This window comes from Cavia porcellus, unplaced genomic scaffold (genome assembly GCF_034190915.1).
Source record: "Cavia porcellus strain 051 isolate PalLab524CR breed Dunkin Hartley unplaced genomic scaffold, mCavPor4.1 scaffold_25, whole genome shotgun sequence".
NCBI lineage: Eukaryota > Metazoa > Chordata > Mammalia > Rodentia > Caviidae > Cavia > Cavia porcellus.
The window spans coordinates 28,549,503-28,565,422 of NW_026947508.1; the positions used below are offsets into that span (position 1 = coordinate 28,549,503).

The window sequence follows — 15,920 nt, forward strand, 5'->3', positions numbered from 1 at the left end:
ATAGAACAATATGTCTTGGTCTTTTTTACTTCATAACACAAGGGGGGGACATTTGCATTACATTTGGGGGTGAAATGGACTGAGGGAACCAGCTGTCTTATGCCTGGCCCAGTCACCAGGAGGCTGAAGAACTCACCATCTTGGCCTACATAATCCACTCTGGTTGGACTCCAGGGTTTTGGAATAAGTCAGACCTTGGTTCAAACTCCAGTACCATCACCTCCTACTGACCAGCTGTTACACAAGGTACTTATTCTGGCATCTACAAGGTGTCTACAAACTACAGAGCACAGGGCAGCTCTCTACTTACAAGGTAGTTCTAAGGATGAAGTGAGATAACCTACACGAAGGCTTACCAGAGTACACCTGTTAGGATAGGGTATGTACGAAACATTGTGCTATCATTAGCTTAAACACAGCAGCACTAAATCTCTCCCACCCGGGAGAAAGGGACAGTTAGGCACTGATTTGGGAGACAGGGGAGCAAAAGGAGGAATGTAAGCAGAATGAAGGCTTCATTGGCCTTGAACCTGCTGTCTGTCTGTTGGGTGAGACTATAGGCCTGAGTGATCTGATGGACAGCCAGAGTGCCATGTTGCATCCAATGGGGAAGAGACCTGGTGTTATGGCTTGAACATAAAGCGTTTTGCCTGGCATGTTGTCACTCATCTGTAATCCTGCCCCCAGGAGGATGGCCTGAGTTTGAGGTCAGCCTCTTAGGCTGAACTCACTACATAGTGAGTTCAAAGCCAACCTGAACTGTATGTTGAGACCTCGTCTCAAAAACACAAAAGCAAATCAAACAAAACCAAAAACAAGCCGTTCAGGCTGGGGATTTAGCTCAGTGTTATAAGTGCCTGCCTGGCAATCACTAGGTCATGAGTTCAATCCCTGGTACCAAAAAAATTTTTTTTTAAATTAAAACAAAACAAAACAAAAACAAGCTGTTCCCCAAAGACTCATGCATTGAAGGTATGATCCGTAATGCATCAGTGTTCAGATGTGGGGCCTAAGAAGATAAGCAGATCACGAGGTAAATGGATTAATACACTGATGAGTTCAGAGTTGAATGGTTTATAGGGGGTATAGCCTGACTAGATGAAGCAGGTCACTAGAAGTGGGCTTTGAATGTTAAATGTTGCCCTTGGTCTCTTCCTTTCTGGTTGTTTCCTTCTTACTCTACTTCCTGGCTGCCATTAGGTGAGCAGCTTTCCCTTGTCTGCCCAATCACTATGATGTTCTAACAGCCAATTATGGACTGAACCCTCTGAAGCTGTTGGGTTAAAATAAATAAACCTTTATTCCTTTATAAGTGGTGTATGTCAGGTATTTGGTCACAGCAAGGAAAAACTGACCAATACACCTGGGGTGAGCTGGAGCTTCTGTGGAAGTGGAGCAGTGCTGGGCAGGGCCAGCTGTGCACACCGCAGCAGACAGTTGCATAAGGCTCAGGGGAAAGGCTGGCTTTTGAGTGGAGGCACAAAGCATGGTGTCTTCTTGTTTATTGTGCTTGGGGAAGTAGAGACTATTCTGTAGCAAAAGCTGGTGCACCAGTTGACAATTATCCACTCAGGGCACAGTAAGAGACTGTCCAAGAGGATAAGGTCACACTGCAGAGCTCTACTGTCATGCTCCAGTTTCAGTATAAGCGTGGGCGTCTGGCATTAAGATGTGGTGCCTTGACTCCAAGATGGTTTGAAGCAGGACTTGGGGAAGTGGTAGATACATAGGGTGGACTGTAAAATGTTTACTATGACAGTTTCTGAGTGTGTGTATTTGTCAAAAACAACTGAACAGTAGTTTTAAACGCAGTGAAATTCCTGTGTGTGTAAATCACCTCAGCTGGTAAAAAGCAAGCTGCAATCTGAACCAAATGGTCAAAGTTAATATTGCCAATAATGCTTATCACATATTTCCTGATATCATGCACATGACAAAGATGCATCCATTACTTATGTTATTTTTTTTTGTCCAAAAATGTATACACTGAATCTAATCATGAGACAAACTCAAATTGAGATATACCCAACAAAATTGGCCTATCCACTTCAAAAATATCAATGTCAGATACAGGAGAACTATTCCAGACTACCAGAGCATATAAACAAGGAGAGATCCTGGTAAAAAAGTTATAAATGATTGATCACTGGACAAAATCTAATAGGACATATATTAGACAACAGTATCATACCAGTTACACTTCCTGAATTTGAAAAGTGCTGTGGTTACATAAGAGAATGTTCTACGCACTTGTTCTTAGATGACACATGCTCAGTGTTTAATGGAGAAGGGTTACGATGTCTGGAATTTCCTCTTAGGTCCTTCTGGGCAAAGTGAAAGTCTACTCTCTGGAACAGTTCGAACCTGATTCACAGGTTCGAAGGGTCTTCTTTGGGTGCACAGGTGGAACCTTGTACTTGTTGGGCAGGCCAACCTAGGAGTTTAATACTGTATGGCCATGAATGGGGAAAAGGAAGGCCTCCTGCAGCCTCCAGTCCACCATCAGACTGCCTTTTTGTAGCACATTCTCAGACTTTCTCCTCACCAGGGGATATGGGGTGGGACTGATGGATACCAATGACACTGATCTCCCTCAGGTTGGGTAGGAAGGAGCCACTCCATCAGAAAATGCCACCGAAGCTACCAGGGTAACTGGAGCTGAACAAATAGCCCATTTCAGTAGGCTGCAGTATCACTGTCAGCAGTGGAGGTCCTCCAAGGCTTCCCACATTTTTCGGAAGAAACTCAAACTGGGCATGGTGGTGCATTCTTGTATCCAGAAGGACTGCCACAAGTTTGAGGTCAGCCTCGACTACACAGTGAGTTCAAGGCCAGCCTGGACTACATAGTGAGACCCTGACTTAAAAGAGTAAAATAATATGAAAAAGAGAAGAAAAAGAAAACAGAAACTCCAGCACCTCAGTGAGCTACTTCCCCTATTTCACTGTCCTCCTGTGCACCCTATATGCAGCCATAACAAATGACTCATGAGTCCTTGAATGTGCTATAACACCCCGCCCTGCCCTTCTCCTGGCTGGCTCATCAGTCAGCGCTCACTGGAGTGAGGCCTATGTAGCAGGTCCTGGGGGAAGGCTGCCTTCCAGTGCTGCTACTCCTGCTCCAGCTCCCAGAGCACCCAAACACACCTATTCTCTGCCATGAGGCTGCAGCCATTGGTTTAGCTGACTCCTCCATCCCAGCTGTGGGCTCTCATTCATGTCTGTTTGCCTGTACCCAACCCAGTGCCTGACAGGCTGCTGAAAGACAAAACAGTGACCGAGCATCACACATCCAGAAGGCACTAATGGCTGCTGGAGCAGCAGAGACAGCTACATAAGAAGGTACAAGGTTTGATTTGTGGGCAAACTGTCCAACTAGAGGCCAGGGGTTGGAGTGGAACCGAAAGAAACACATCTAGATTAGCCAGAATGCACCAACGGCATCTGGAAGACAGTGTCCTGGCAGCCCATGGGGGCTGCACTGGTGTTGGAGAGTTTGACCATGAAGTCCCACATCAGAAATGCACCTCAGGGTCTAAGCTCGCTGACTACCTGGGGATGTGTCTGGTCAAGTGGTTGCTTCTGGAGAGCCACTCCTACAAACCCTTCCATGCGGCAGCTTGGAAAGATCCCCCACTGAGGAAAGGATAGAGAACCCCTGATCCAGAAACATCCCTTCTGTATCTAGCATGGTCTCCCTTCCTGCTGCAGGGTGTGGAACAGTAAGAGTGACAGCCTGGTTCACCAGCAGCGGGTTCCTCCACTGGCCAGAAAAATTCCTACCATCCTCACTTCCCCAGAAAAGAGGCCTAATTCTGCCTTTAGCAGACTCCTGCAATGACAAATCTTGAGGTAAGCAATGTGAACTAAGATAACTTATGAATCTGTGCTTTATGGGCCAGCATTCGCACCTGAGGGCTGCCAGGTCTCTGGCCAGTTCTCCACGCCCTCTCTAGAAGTGCTGAATTTCAGACGTAGAATCCTTATGGAAGGCCCACATTTTTATATTAACTATCCTAATTTTTGCACAGGGGTTTATAGTTTATAAAGCATTTGCAAACACTTAATTATAATTGATTTTCTCCTCTGAAACCACAAAAACAACACGTTCTAAAAAGGAAACTGAGATTCAGACATACTGAGACATGCTGAAAGTTACTATACCTGGCTAGCTGTTGAAAAGCTGGAAGGTAAACACAGTTCACTTTTACTGAAGCCTACATTCCTTCTGTGTGATCACACTGCTTCCTCAACTGTCCCCACTCCATCTGAAACTGGCCTGGTTATAAGAAGGGAGGCTGAGGCAGGAGGATGGCTGCAAGTTCAAAACCAGCCTGGGCTACAGAGTGAGCTAAAGGCCAGCCTGAACTGTATAATGAGACTGTGTCTCAAAAGGATTAAAAAAAAAAAGGCCAACAAAGAGAAGGCAGTGTCCTTTATATTTCCTCTTCTGGAGTCTGGGAGCTGTAAGTAAGCAGAGAAGGAGGAAGGCTATCCTTGACCCCAAGAGACGCTGCAGGGTCCCTGAGTGGGGTCTCTAGGTTGGGTTACTGAGTCTTCCTCCTCCCATGCAAAGGTGGCACCTCCACCTGTCTGGGGCCAAGCACTCTGGAAGCTAACCTCATACTGAGTCTCAGCACTCACATGCCAGGGTCCCAAACTTCTCTCACACCTGTTCTTCATTCACAGTCAACTCAGTACACTCAGTAGGCCACAAAATCAAGCATTTTAAACCAGGGACCGGCTAGCCTGCTGCCAGCTGGAAAAGAGATCAATTTAGGGTCATGTGAAGCAGGTTTGAGTCTCAGCTCCCATCACTCCTTTGGGACTCAGTCACCTTTTGTAGGCCTCAGTTTCCTCATCTGTAAAAAGCAGGGACATATAAACAAACAAACAACAGCAACAACAAAAAAAACAGGGACAGATAGCAATACTAGCTCCTTCATTCAAAGGACAGCTGAAGGATCAGATGTGATTCCATAGCTGATGGTATTCTGAAGTCTTTGCTGAACAAGAAGTGAGGGTTCCCTGTTCTGTGCAGAGGTGACCAAATCTTTTCAGCCATGTATCCTTTAAGACAGGGTCTTTTTTTCTTTTTCTTTTGGTACTGGGGATCGAACTCATGACCTTGAGCTTGCCAGGCAAGCACTTATGCTGCTCAGCTCAATCCCCAGCCCCATAAGACAGGGTCTTGATGGCCTTGAACTTTCCATCCTCTTGCCTCCACCTTCTGAGTAGCTGGGATTTCATGCTTGTGCCGCTGCACCACGCAAGCACATAACCTTTTAAACTTTCATTTGATAAGCACTTCCTAACTACCAGGAACCATTCCTGGGGTTTCTTAAATCTCTAATCCTCACAACTTTCTCTCTCTCTCTCTTTTTTTTTTTAAACTTTCTCTCTTTTGTCCACGGATAGTGCTGGGGATAGAACCAAAGGCTGCACACAAGCTAGGCATGTGCTTGCTGTACCTTTGAGCTACATTCTCAGCCCTTTGTCCTCCCTCTTTACTACTGAGAAACCAAAGCCTGAAGACAGGAGGATCCCTGAGGTCCCTTCTTTTCTACTGCTAGTTTGGCTAGAACAAAGCTGTTTCAGAGGTTCTCCCACTCAGTCTGAATGAGGGCCACTGCTGAAGGAGGCCCAAACCTACCCCTGGGAGCCTGAAGGAGCCCCTGCAAGTCATCTGCTTTGTGATCGGGATGGATGCTGGGGGACAGAGCGGCAGAGAGACACACAAGGAGCAGTAATCCTTTGACTTAAGCCAGTACTCCCAGTTGACGCAGATTCATGTATGTGCTGTCATGTTCATGGTTCCTAAAGAATGATGATTTTGTTTATTTTTAAAATGCAGGACATGCATAGCCCCAATTTGTCAAGAATATATAATAATAACAATAACATCACATCATTCTTTAAACATTGTGTTTCACTGCCTCAGGAGTTTGGGGCGAACAAGACTGCTTCTAACTGGAGTCTCTTTGTATACAGGGTAGCCCCACCCCCCAAAGCTGCCTAGCTCTGGCCTGTGGGAGAATACCTGCAGCAGCCAGAAAGGAAGTGACTCAGCCAGTGGGAAGTGGGAGGGGTGCTCAGAAAGAGGGCCTTATGCCCAGGCTGCTCCCCAGCACATCCGCACCAGACCATCCTCTGCTACTGCCTTTCCTCAGCAGGATTCCTGCATGCTAAGCAGAGGGCTGGGGCCCAGAAGTGGCCCAAATGCCTGCAGTTCAAAGATCCAGCACTAGGAGACAGGATTCATGATTAGCCCCACACCAGGGGACTGTGTAGTCACTGATGTCCCTCTTCACTGCGCTAAAGTCCTCACTGGGCTCCACTGTGGCCTCTTTGATAGGAGTAGAACACGACATGTGTCCAAGAGCAGTTTTGGAAGAAAGCCTCGGGGCCTCACAGATGGAAACGGACAGAAACTCTATGTAGGTTCCTCTGGTAAATCGATCAGTGGAGTGAGACACCCAGGTCCTGTGAATGGTAAAGCAGTCTGGTTGCTCCTGGGGCAAAAAGCTGCACCAGCAAGCATTCCATGGACTTCTGAGAACAGGATCCAGGGCAGCACTGCCAACCCTGCCACAAGCTCAGCACCCCCTGTCTCCGGAAACAGCTGATGTGACAACAAATAATCTGTCACAGGGCGTGGGTGTCACAGAAGGAAGGGACAGACTTGATAGCTCTTTCTTGGGCTGCGCTGGCCTGGTATCCTCTGTCCAAAGATGCAATCTAGAGGCTGGGGATTTAGTTCAGCGGCATAAGCACACACCTTGCAAGCAGGTAGTAGTGAGTTTGATGCCCGGTACCGATTAAAAAAAAAGATGCAATCTAGAGAAGCAGCCAAACACACTTGCTTGGAAGACATTTGTGGTGACACTTGACTCTCAGAGAACCTTCTGTCATGTGCAGGGATGGCAGAAAGAGTTACTGACAGCTCTCCCCCATCATGCCAGCCTGCTCCAGCTCACTTGGGCTTGAAGAGAAGATTGCAACAAGGGAAATCCTGGCATGAGCATGTGACTCAGGGGCCATTCTGTTCAAAACATCAGTTATTGCTTTGTGTGGTGACTCAGCCTGGGAACGAGGCCTGCCATGGAGTCCCATGTGGAGTTAAGTCTTGCTATCCATGGTAGCCTGAATCAGGCAAGGAAAAAGCAGTGACAGACTGAAAGAGGACTGGTTAAATGTGAGAGCTACCTTCTGTCTAACTGCGTGACCTGGGTACATGTTCACAGCCTTTTCAGCTAAAGAAGGACAGCACTGGCTGGGGATTTAGCTCAGCGACATAAGCACCTACCTTGCAAGCAGGCGGTCGTAAGTTCGATCCCTGGTACCGATAAAAATAAAAAAAAAAAAAAAAAAGAAGGACAGCACTGCCACTGAGGAGGATTCCACTGAGGACTGTGGAAGCCAGCATGCAGGAGGCACTGGATAAATGTTATGTTTCATTCTATTTCAGATTTCTACAGTGACACAGGAAAGCCCATACTGGGTCCAGGTGCACACAACTCTCTACTGTCTTCAATAAAAAAATTACTACAGGCATCCTGTGAGAAAAGCAATTTGGAACAAGACCAACAAAGGGCTTTTCCTTAACTGCCTCTATAAAAACTTAAATTAAATTTCATAATTTTGACAGTGAACAATACAGTTCACTTTGTGAAGTTTTACGGAATGCTTCTGGCTGTGGCCGTTCAGAAGGGCAAGAGGCTGCCTGGGATAATTGCAAAGATAAATGGCAGGCAGGTGGAGGGCCTCTCAACCTGCCATCCAGTTCATCCAGCTGGGTGGGCCCACATGAAGGTCCCCTTGCTCTGAGCCACTGAGAGGCCTGAGGGCCAGCGTTGAGGGCTAGGAATCTAGAGGCTCAGTCCATGCACCGTGAGAGCATATTCATTACACATCTGCTCAAGTATACATTTCCAGAGGGAGCCTCTCCACCACAGACCCTCCATGGGCCCAGAAACTCTGCAGAAAAAAAGCGTGAAACCACCACCAGCAATGAAAAGGAAACATGCACGTCTCCAGTCCAACAATCTAGTTCTGGGGATTTACCCTCCGAGATATTCAAATAAATTCACAAAAAGAAATGGGTTCAACAAGGGTCCTGTGGAACCATGCATAGCAGCAAAAAATGAAACCACAAAAATCAAAACACCCACACACCCCAGAAAAGGAAACAATTTAAATGTCCACTGGAGAAGGACTGGTTAACTAATTATGTTCTGTCTCCTGTAATACTATGCAGTTTTTTAGACTAGACCCAAACATGCTGAGAAAGATGTCTATGTTATCCAAGAAAATCAAACTACAGCACTATATATATAATATGATCCTATTTTGACTTAAAAAAGACTATACATTTTTTAAAAATATGCATAGGCAATCTGTAGAAGAAATTCAATAGGACTAGGGATATAGCTCAATGGCACAGCACCTGCCTGGCAAGTGCAAGGTCTTGAATTCAATTCCCCATACAAAATGAAACAAAAAAATTTTTTTCAACAGTGGATACCTCCAGAAAACAGAACCAAGGACCCAAGAAGAAAAAGGAGAGTTTTATTGTACATTCTATACTATTTGACTACTGTACCATAGCTATACTAATACTTTTTGAAAATCTAGAGATTTTATGAAACCCCCAAAATAGTTAAGCACAGTGTAATCAAGGGAGGCTGAGCCTCAGAGAAGACAGACTTTGGAGGGCATGACACAGGAGCAGGTGTAAGTCAAGTGCTCCAGCCATGTGAGCCTGTGTGCCAGTGTGCCAGTGTATGAGGGCACTGTCGGGGGAGGAGCCATGGTCAACACTCTTAGTAAGCTTTTGCTCCTCCAGGCAGCTTCCTGGCATATCTAAAGGATTTTCCTGCTTGTTTATTAGCATGCATAAGGTCTGAAAGCTGGCTCAGGAGAAGGCTTTGGGGACACTCGTAGACCTGCTAGCAAAGACGTCACAGGGGCCTCACAAGAGCACAAGAGCTGGGTTTGGGGTCTCTAGACATCATGCGCAAGTCTAAACAAACAATACCTGGTGTTTAAAGTAGTAGTTACTAGTGTAGGTTAAAATATGTTATGCCTATGTTGCAGAAGAGGAAACTGTAGTTAGAATGATTTGTTTAAGGTCACTCAGGCAATAAGTGTCAGAGCTGTGTTCTGAAGCCAGGTGTGACTTGAGCCTTGGCCCTTAATTGGTAGGTAATGTGATTTAAAGGTACCTTCTCTTACATGGCAGGAGGGGAAAGAACTTGTCTCCAAGTAGTGGTAATTCCATTCTTTTGACAAAGAAGGAACTGAGTGAGGTTTATCAAGGTCTCTTCCTGCTCTGTGGTTTTAAATCCAAAATGCTATGTAGACTGGGATACATGGGGCCAGAGCCTGGCCAGGACTGAGGAAGGGGATTGCACGGGTTCTAGGGTTCCACAAATGTGGGCTGGAAGTCCCAGCTCTGTCCTCACTGGCTGTGTAATGGTGGGCAGCCCCTTAACCACTGTGAGCCTGGCTAGAAAGCAGAGAAAAACCAATACCATCCTGAAGAGCACTAAAAAAGGACTGGATGGTGGTGGGGATCCTTCTTTTTTGCTGTTTTCTTCCTGTTTCTTTAGGAGGAAACACGTCAGAACAGTCAGAAGACAACATACTATGCTTCTCACCCCCAAAACCTGGTAATGCCAGAAATGCTGTACTTACTGTAAAAGTAATTCTTGCTCTCCAGAGCTGGTAGACTGCGAGATGAGGGTCCAAAGACCATACAGAATGTCAGATTATACTAGTTCCAAAGTTTCCCAAGTGGATGAACTAAGCTTCAAGCGCTGCAGTCCCCTTAACACATTTCACAGCAGTTCTGTCCCAAACTCAGAGACAAATGGCAGGCAGGTCAGTCCTCCTGCTGATTCCCAATCCAATGACCACAACCTTTTCTCTCTCCCTTCCCTGGGCCACAGATGTCCTAAAGGCAGAAGATCCCCTATTTTTCTTGCCAGGTAGATGGTGGTCTGTAAACACTTTTAGACGGGGACAGCTTCATTCCACATGATAGAAGCCTTCATGGTTTTGCCTCCTCTGGTGCTTCCTCATGATTGGTTTCTTTGAAATCAACAAGCCTAGAGACAGCTGGCCCCTGGGGAGCCAGAACTCACACCCAGACAGATGTCACAGCTGAGAGAGAATGACTGTCACTGCACTGGTGCTATTTACTCCACCCAGAAGTAGATGTGCTTGAAGGTGGCGGGTGTAAGGTTGCTCCAGTTTATTAAAGGAGAGCCCAGAAATTCTTTTTAAAAAGAGACCTTTTTTTGGTACTGGGGATCGAACGCATGACCTTGCACTTGCCAGGCAAGCACTTGTGCCACTGAGCTAAATCCTCAGCCCAAAAGAGACACTCTTTGAGGCAGTAACACTTCTGGGAATTTATCCTGTAGATGCCTAAGTTGGGCAAAATCATAGGTACAAAATCACTCCAGCTTTCAGGAGCAAAAGACAGAAAATAACCTGTGTTTATCACCAGCAGACAGCTTTTCGAATAAATTACACTGAAGAAGGGACCAAATGCAGCCAAACTGACCCAGACAGGCATTTGCCATGTGCCAAAATAGAATCACCTCTAAAACAGTAAGTAACCAAAACAAGCGATACCAGCCTTGCCCCTGTTGGCATTTGTACTGGAAATCAAACTCACGACCTTGCACTTGCCAGGAAGGTGCTGTGCCACTGAGCTGTATCCCTGGCCCTTCCCCTCTTGGCTCCTGACTACAGAGCCTGGGAGGATATGCGGGAGCAGCTGTGGGCCTAGGGCCACCTTCAAGGCCAGTGTGAGCCACCAGAGCAGGTGGAGGAGGAAAAAATGCTCTTGATTCAGGTCACTTTCCCTTCTATCTTATAGCCCAAGGACAAATCCTGTGACAATCTCCCACATTCTAAAGGGTATGTTTGAAGCCATGTTCATCAACACACTCTTCTCTGTGGCCTACTTTGTTTCAGGGAGAGCTCCTAGCTCCCTGAGTGGCAAAAGCACTAGGGTAGCTTCCTCTCACTTCCCTGAGGGTTCTGAGTCCAGATGGCCTCTGCAGATGCCCCTCCTTCCTAACAAGCAGGATTGAAGCTGCTGACCCAGCATCAGGCAGTAAATCCAACCTGAAGGTCTCTTCCTAGATCTGTGCTAGGAGGTGCTGATAAAGGTGCTGCTGCCCTCAGGGTCTACAGCTGTTCAGACCCCATGGGCTGTGGGTTGCTACATCAGAGTGGCTGTCTCAGAGACAAGGGCTACACTGGAATTTCTGCCCCTTGAGGCAGTTCACCCCTCTCAGCATACCTGGGGAGAAGAAAGGTAAAGGAAGGGAAGCTGCCTTCTCCAGGGAGCTGACCCACACAACACTTGAGGGAGTCTTGCCCCAAAGCAGGACAGAATTCCACAGGATTTTGCAATTGATCCTTTCCCTTGAGGGTGTGCTCAGCCTAACTGAATAACCTGTCAGATTCCACTGGCTATATCTTCTTCCTGAGCCACCTTATCTCTGCACCATCATTCACTCTGTCACCCAAGCCAAGGACCATGGATCTGCCAGTTTATTTTCTCTCAATCTTCACTTCCAAACACTCTCAAGACAGTATGGCACTCTGTCTGTGGTCCCAGTACTCGGGCTGCTGCAAGTTCAAGGCCAGCCTGGACTATGTAGCTAAAAAGCAGCCAGAACTACATAGCCAAACCCTGTCTCAACAAACAAACAAAAAACCACAACCAGAGTCCAGTTGATTTCCTCTCATGAGCACCTCTGATCTTGACCCTTCTTCCCCACTGCCACCACCTCTGTCCTGATTCAAGTCTTACTTGCTCTCACTGTGTATGATTACTGCAACAGCCTCCTACAGGGACCCCACACTCACTCTCTCCCCAGTCCTTCCTCCATGGCAGCCAGAGCACTCTGCAAGACGCAGGTCTGATGCTGTTTCTTCTGCTTAAGATGCTAATCACCCACAGAATGCAAAGTCCAAGCATCTTGGCATGGTGCATGCCCACCTTTCTAGCATGACTTTCACACCTTGTGCTGAAACCCTTTGGGGTTCCTAAAGTGCCACACACACCAACACACAATGACACCTGTGCCACACTGGTTCCCCTGCCTGTTCTGTAGACCCCCAGAAAACTCTATTTACTCAAGATCGAGTTCAAATTTCAAGGACTCTTCTTCAAAGTCCTCCTCATCCTCAAAGTGAATCACTCCTTCCACTTGCTAGGTGCCCACCAAGTGCTGCACAGCCTTGTGGGAGAGGCTCATCAAGCTCTGTGCACATGTCCATGGTTATATGCCTACCCTGTTCCTGCTGAGCCACAACCTCCTCCAGGGCAGGATTTGCCTCTCGTCTTCTCCTTTCCCCAGTACCCAGCACCTGTCAGCTGCACTAGGAAGAAACATGTATGCACTTGGGCTTCTGCATTTTGAGCCACCACATACATCAGTGTTCATAATGCCTCCGGATGGTGCTAATTTAGGCATCAGACTAGGTCACTTGTAGCGACTCACACAAAGAGCTCTACATTTTCTCCCATGTGTACATTAAAATACTATTTTTCCCCCCTGTTGCAGTCTTACTTCTGTTTGGAAAAGGGTTGCTTTAGAGATCCACACTGAATCATCTGCATTGCTCCTATACCTGCTGGGTAAACTCTCCACAGATTTCCTTTTTGAAAAGAATACAATAAAATTCTGTGATCCTGTGATCCCCCAAGACAGTTTTGACAGCTCAACAAGACACAGGTCTAGTTGCTATGAATTGTTTCAACTAATTCCTCGAAATTCTTTCCTGCAGGCTGTAATAGAAGCCAACACCACTTTCACTCCTTCGTGAGTGCTAAATACTCAACCCGCAATATCTCGCTTCATCCTCACAATTGACCCACTAGGGAGCTACTCTTATTATCCCCATTTTACAGATGAGAAAGCTGCATGGAGAGAATAAGGTAAGTGATCAGTAAAGCCAGGATTAGAACCCACATCTGTCAGGTGGCACAAATAGCTCTTAGCTATTACACCCTAGTAACATGTCTAAAAAAATCAAATTAAAGGCACAAATAAGCAAATGCAACATCCGTTACAACTGGATTTCTGAGATGGCAGCCCCACCTCAGTTGGGTGGCAGCTTATATAACTGCAATCCCAGAAGGAAAAAGGTCCATGTCCCTGGCATTTCTTTGCCAAGCAGAAAAGCCCAGATCACGCAGTGCTTTCTCAGGGTGGATCTACCACACTACCCCAGTACCAGCTCTCCTCATTCAGAGGCCTGCAGTGATCTCCACAGAGGTCCTTCTTTCCTCTTGCTTCCCTCTTGTACTAGGATTCCAAGGAGATCTGTCTACAAGACAGCCTCATTCAAATCAGTCCTCTGTTCATGGTCTCCCCAGTGCCCTGGGCATGAAGTCCCAAGTCATTAACTGACATTCCTTAGTCAACTTTTATTGCTTCATCTTGCACCAGGTCAACTTCTATATTGTAGTGAACAACAGTCTGAGGTTTCTGAAATAAACTATGAATCTTTCTTTCAATAGAACACATTCCTCTTCTTTCTCACTTAGCTAAGCCTCCCTCTTCTCTCCTTCAAGACTTGGCTCCAGCCTCCTTTATGCCAAGATTTCCTAATGTACCTTTCACGTTCCTAGATAAGCTAGCAGCTTCCTCTCCTGGCCTCATGCAATGTTCTGTCCTCCATTATTTTTAATAGTACTGGAGACTGAGGCTCACACATGCTAGCCAATTAGTCTACCACTCAACTAAGTCTCCAATGCTTTTTATTCTGAGCCAGGGTCTTACTAAATTTGTCCAGGCTGACCTGTAATTTGAAATCCTTCTGCCTCAGCCTCATGGGTAGCTGAAATTACAGTCTGCTACTAACTAGCTTTTTCAGATCACATTTCAACTGTTTACAGGTCAGTCTTCCCTAATCAGACCACTGAGCTCTTTGAAGTAGGAATGGCTAACATTTACTGAACTCTTATGCAGTAGACAGTTCTATATTTACACGTGTCTAGCTTTTTAACTTTATATTATCATCACTGTTTTGTAGATGAGACACAGAAAGTTAAGCAAAGTGCCCAAGGTCACACAGCTAGAAAGTGGCTGAACTGAGCAAGCCTAGCTCTAACACCTACTCTTTTTCTTTCTTTTTTTCAGACAGGGTCTCTCCATATAGCCCATGCCAGCACAACAATCCTCCTGCTTCAGCCTCCCAAGTGCTGAGATTACAGGCATGTGCCACGAGGACCAGCTTCCAACACCTACTCTTCAATACTGTACTACCATGTATTGCACCTGCCTCTACAAGCACCCTGTTATTTGAGGGATGAATGAATGAATGAATGAATGAGGCTATCTTTAGGCTGTCTAGATTAATCTACAAAGGGCTAGCATGGCAAGGTCAGAAGGAGAGCTGGAGAGCTTACAATAAAGATCCTCTGGTCTCTACAATTACACTGCTCTTCCTTATCTCATGCAAAACAATTCAGCCAAAAGGGAAAGGAGCCCAGCCCAGGATGACTACTCTCTTCCCCATGGTTCTCAAAACCAAGCAAAGCCAATTGGTTTCCTCCAGTGACTTAAAACAGATCAAAGTCTATCCTGCTACAGAATGCCGACTGTCATCTCTCCCTTCCGCCAACAAAAGGGCAACAAACCTGGGGAGTGTGAGTGGGCAGAGAACACCACGAGTCCAAATGCTCAGATCTACTGGCTGAAAGGTGGGGCCAAGTGGCGTGGGAATGGGCGGGCCTGATCCGGCATGGCAGGTGAAACCCTGACCACAGCAAGGTAGTCCCTTGGAGAAGACCGGCCAAACGCGGACCTGGTAAGCAGGCTGCTCTCTCACCTGAACGCCACCCAGGACGCGAAACTCCCTGGTAGCCATGGGACCAGTGCCAACCAGCGAGGGTTCCAGGAGGAAACCCTGGAGAAAACTCTCTGGGAATTCGTTCTAACTTTCAAGTCACCTCTGGAGATCAGGGAGAAGCAAGGAGAGACCGGAGGCGTCTCTTTGGGAAAACCTGATTAGATTTAAATGCCGGCTGCTTCACTTACTATGAGTCGCTCCGGAAAGGGCTGGTAATGCCCACTAAATAAGGGCTGTGACGGCTTCTGAGACTCCCCATTGGCCCTGTCGCCGGCGAAGGGCAGACCCCCAGCGGAGGAGAGAACATTCGCTGTTGTGATTTCTGTCACCCTGGTCCCACCACCACGGCCGCTGGGGCCCGCCCCGCCAAACCGCAACGCCCTCCCGGCTCCCCGCTCTGAGCCCCCGGTCTCACCTTCCCGGGGTGGTCAGCGCTGCTCGCCCATAGTCCGCAGCCCGGAGCCGGGGCCGCTCGGCGCTCCGTCCCGGGGACCCGGGGCCGGGCCGGGGGCGTGCAAGCCGCTTACCGCAGCCTCCCAGCGTAGCCACCCGAGTCGCCACCGCCGCCGCCTCCCTCCATGGCTGCGGCGCCGCCACCTGACAACGGAAGTGACGCACTGCCCCCCTCCCGGCTACAGCACCGCCCCGTCCCCGGACACGCCCCCCCATGCTCCGAAGCCCCTTAGCAATCAGATTGGGTCGCCATCTTGACGATGGGCGGAAGCCTTCAGGCAAGAAGCCAGAATCTGACTTATGATTGGATTAAACTGGGTCCTTGGATGTAAACTATAAAACTATTGGAGATGGAGACGTATGGGGGCGGTATTTACCGTTCATCGATGTCTGCCAGGAGGCTGGGAGGGAGGCACCGCCCCACCTTGACGCCCTAGAACCTCGTGGGCAGTACAACCCGCCCTCTTGGGGTTGACCCTTACAGCCGCTGGAAACCAGCCAACTGTCGTTTACATTTATAAGAAAAGCAATACTTCCTTGATGTCTATTTCTTGGAGTCCAGAACTGTGCTGTTAGGCTCAATAA

The 15,920-nt window shown here is 47.4% G+C and overlaps 1 protein-coding gene across 3 annotated transcripts in view; it reads right to left on the reverse strand.

Moving 5' to 3' along the window:
- Stk40 (serine/threonine kinase 40) overlaps positions 1–15,501 on the reverse strand; it is a 38,336-nt gene extending 22,835 nt beyond the window's left edge. The window contains exon 1 of one of the 3 annotated variants that reach the window (XM_003471293.5): positions 15,298–15,501. The gene's annotated coding sequence lies outside the window, so the exon portion shown is untranslated. Of the gene's footprint in view, positions 1–15,070; positions 15,094–15,297 lie in introns of those variants that run through there. The other 2 variants (XM_063236085.1, XM_063236086.1) reach the window with 2 other exon arrangements.
- Between the last annotated feature and the right edge of the window lie 419 nt (positions 15,502–15,920).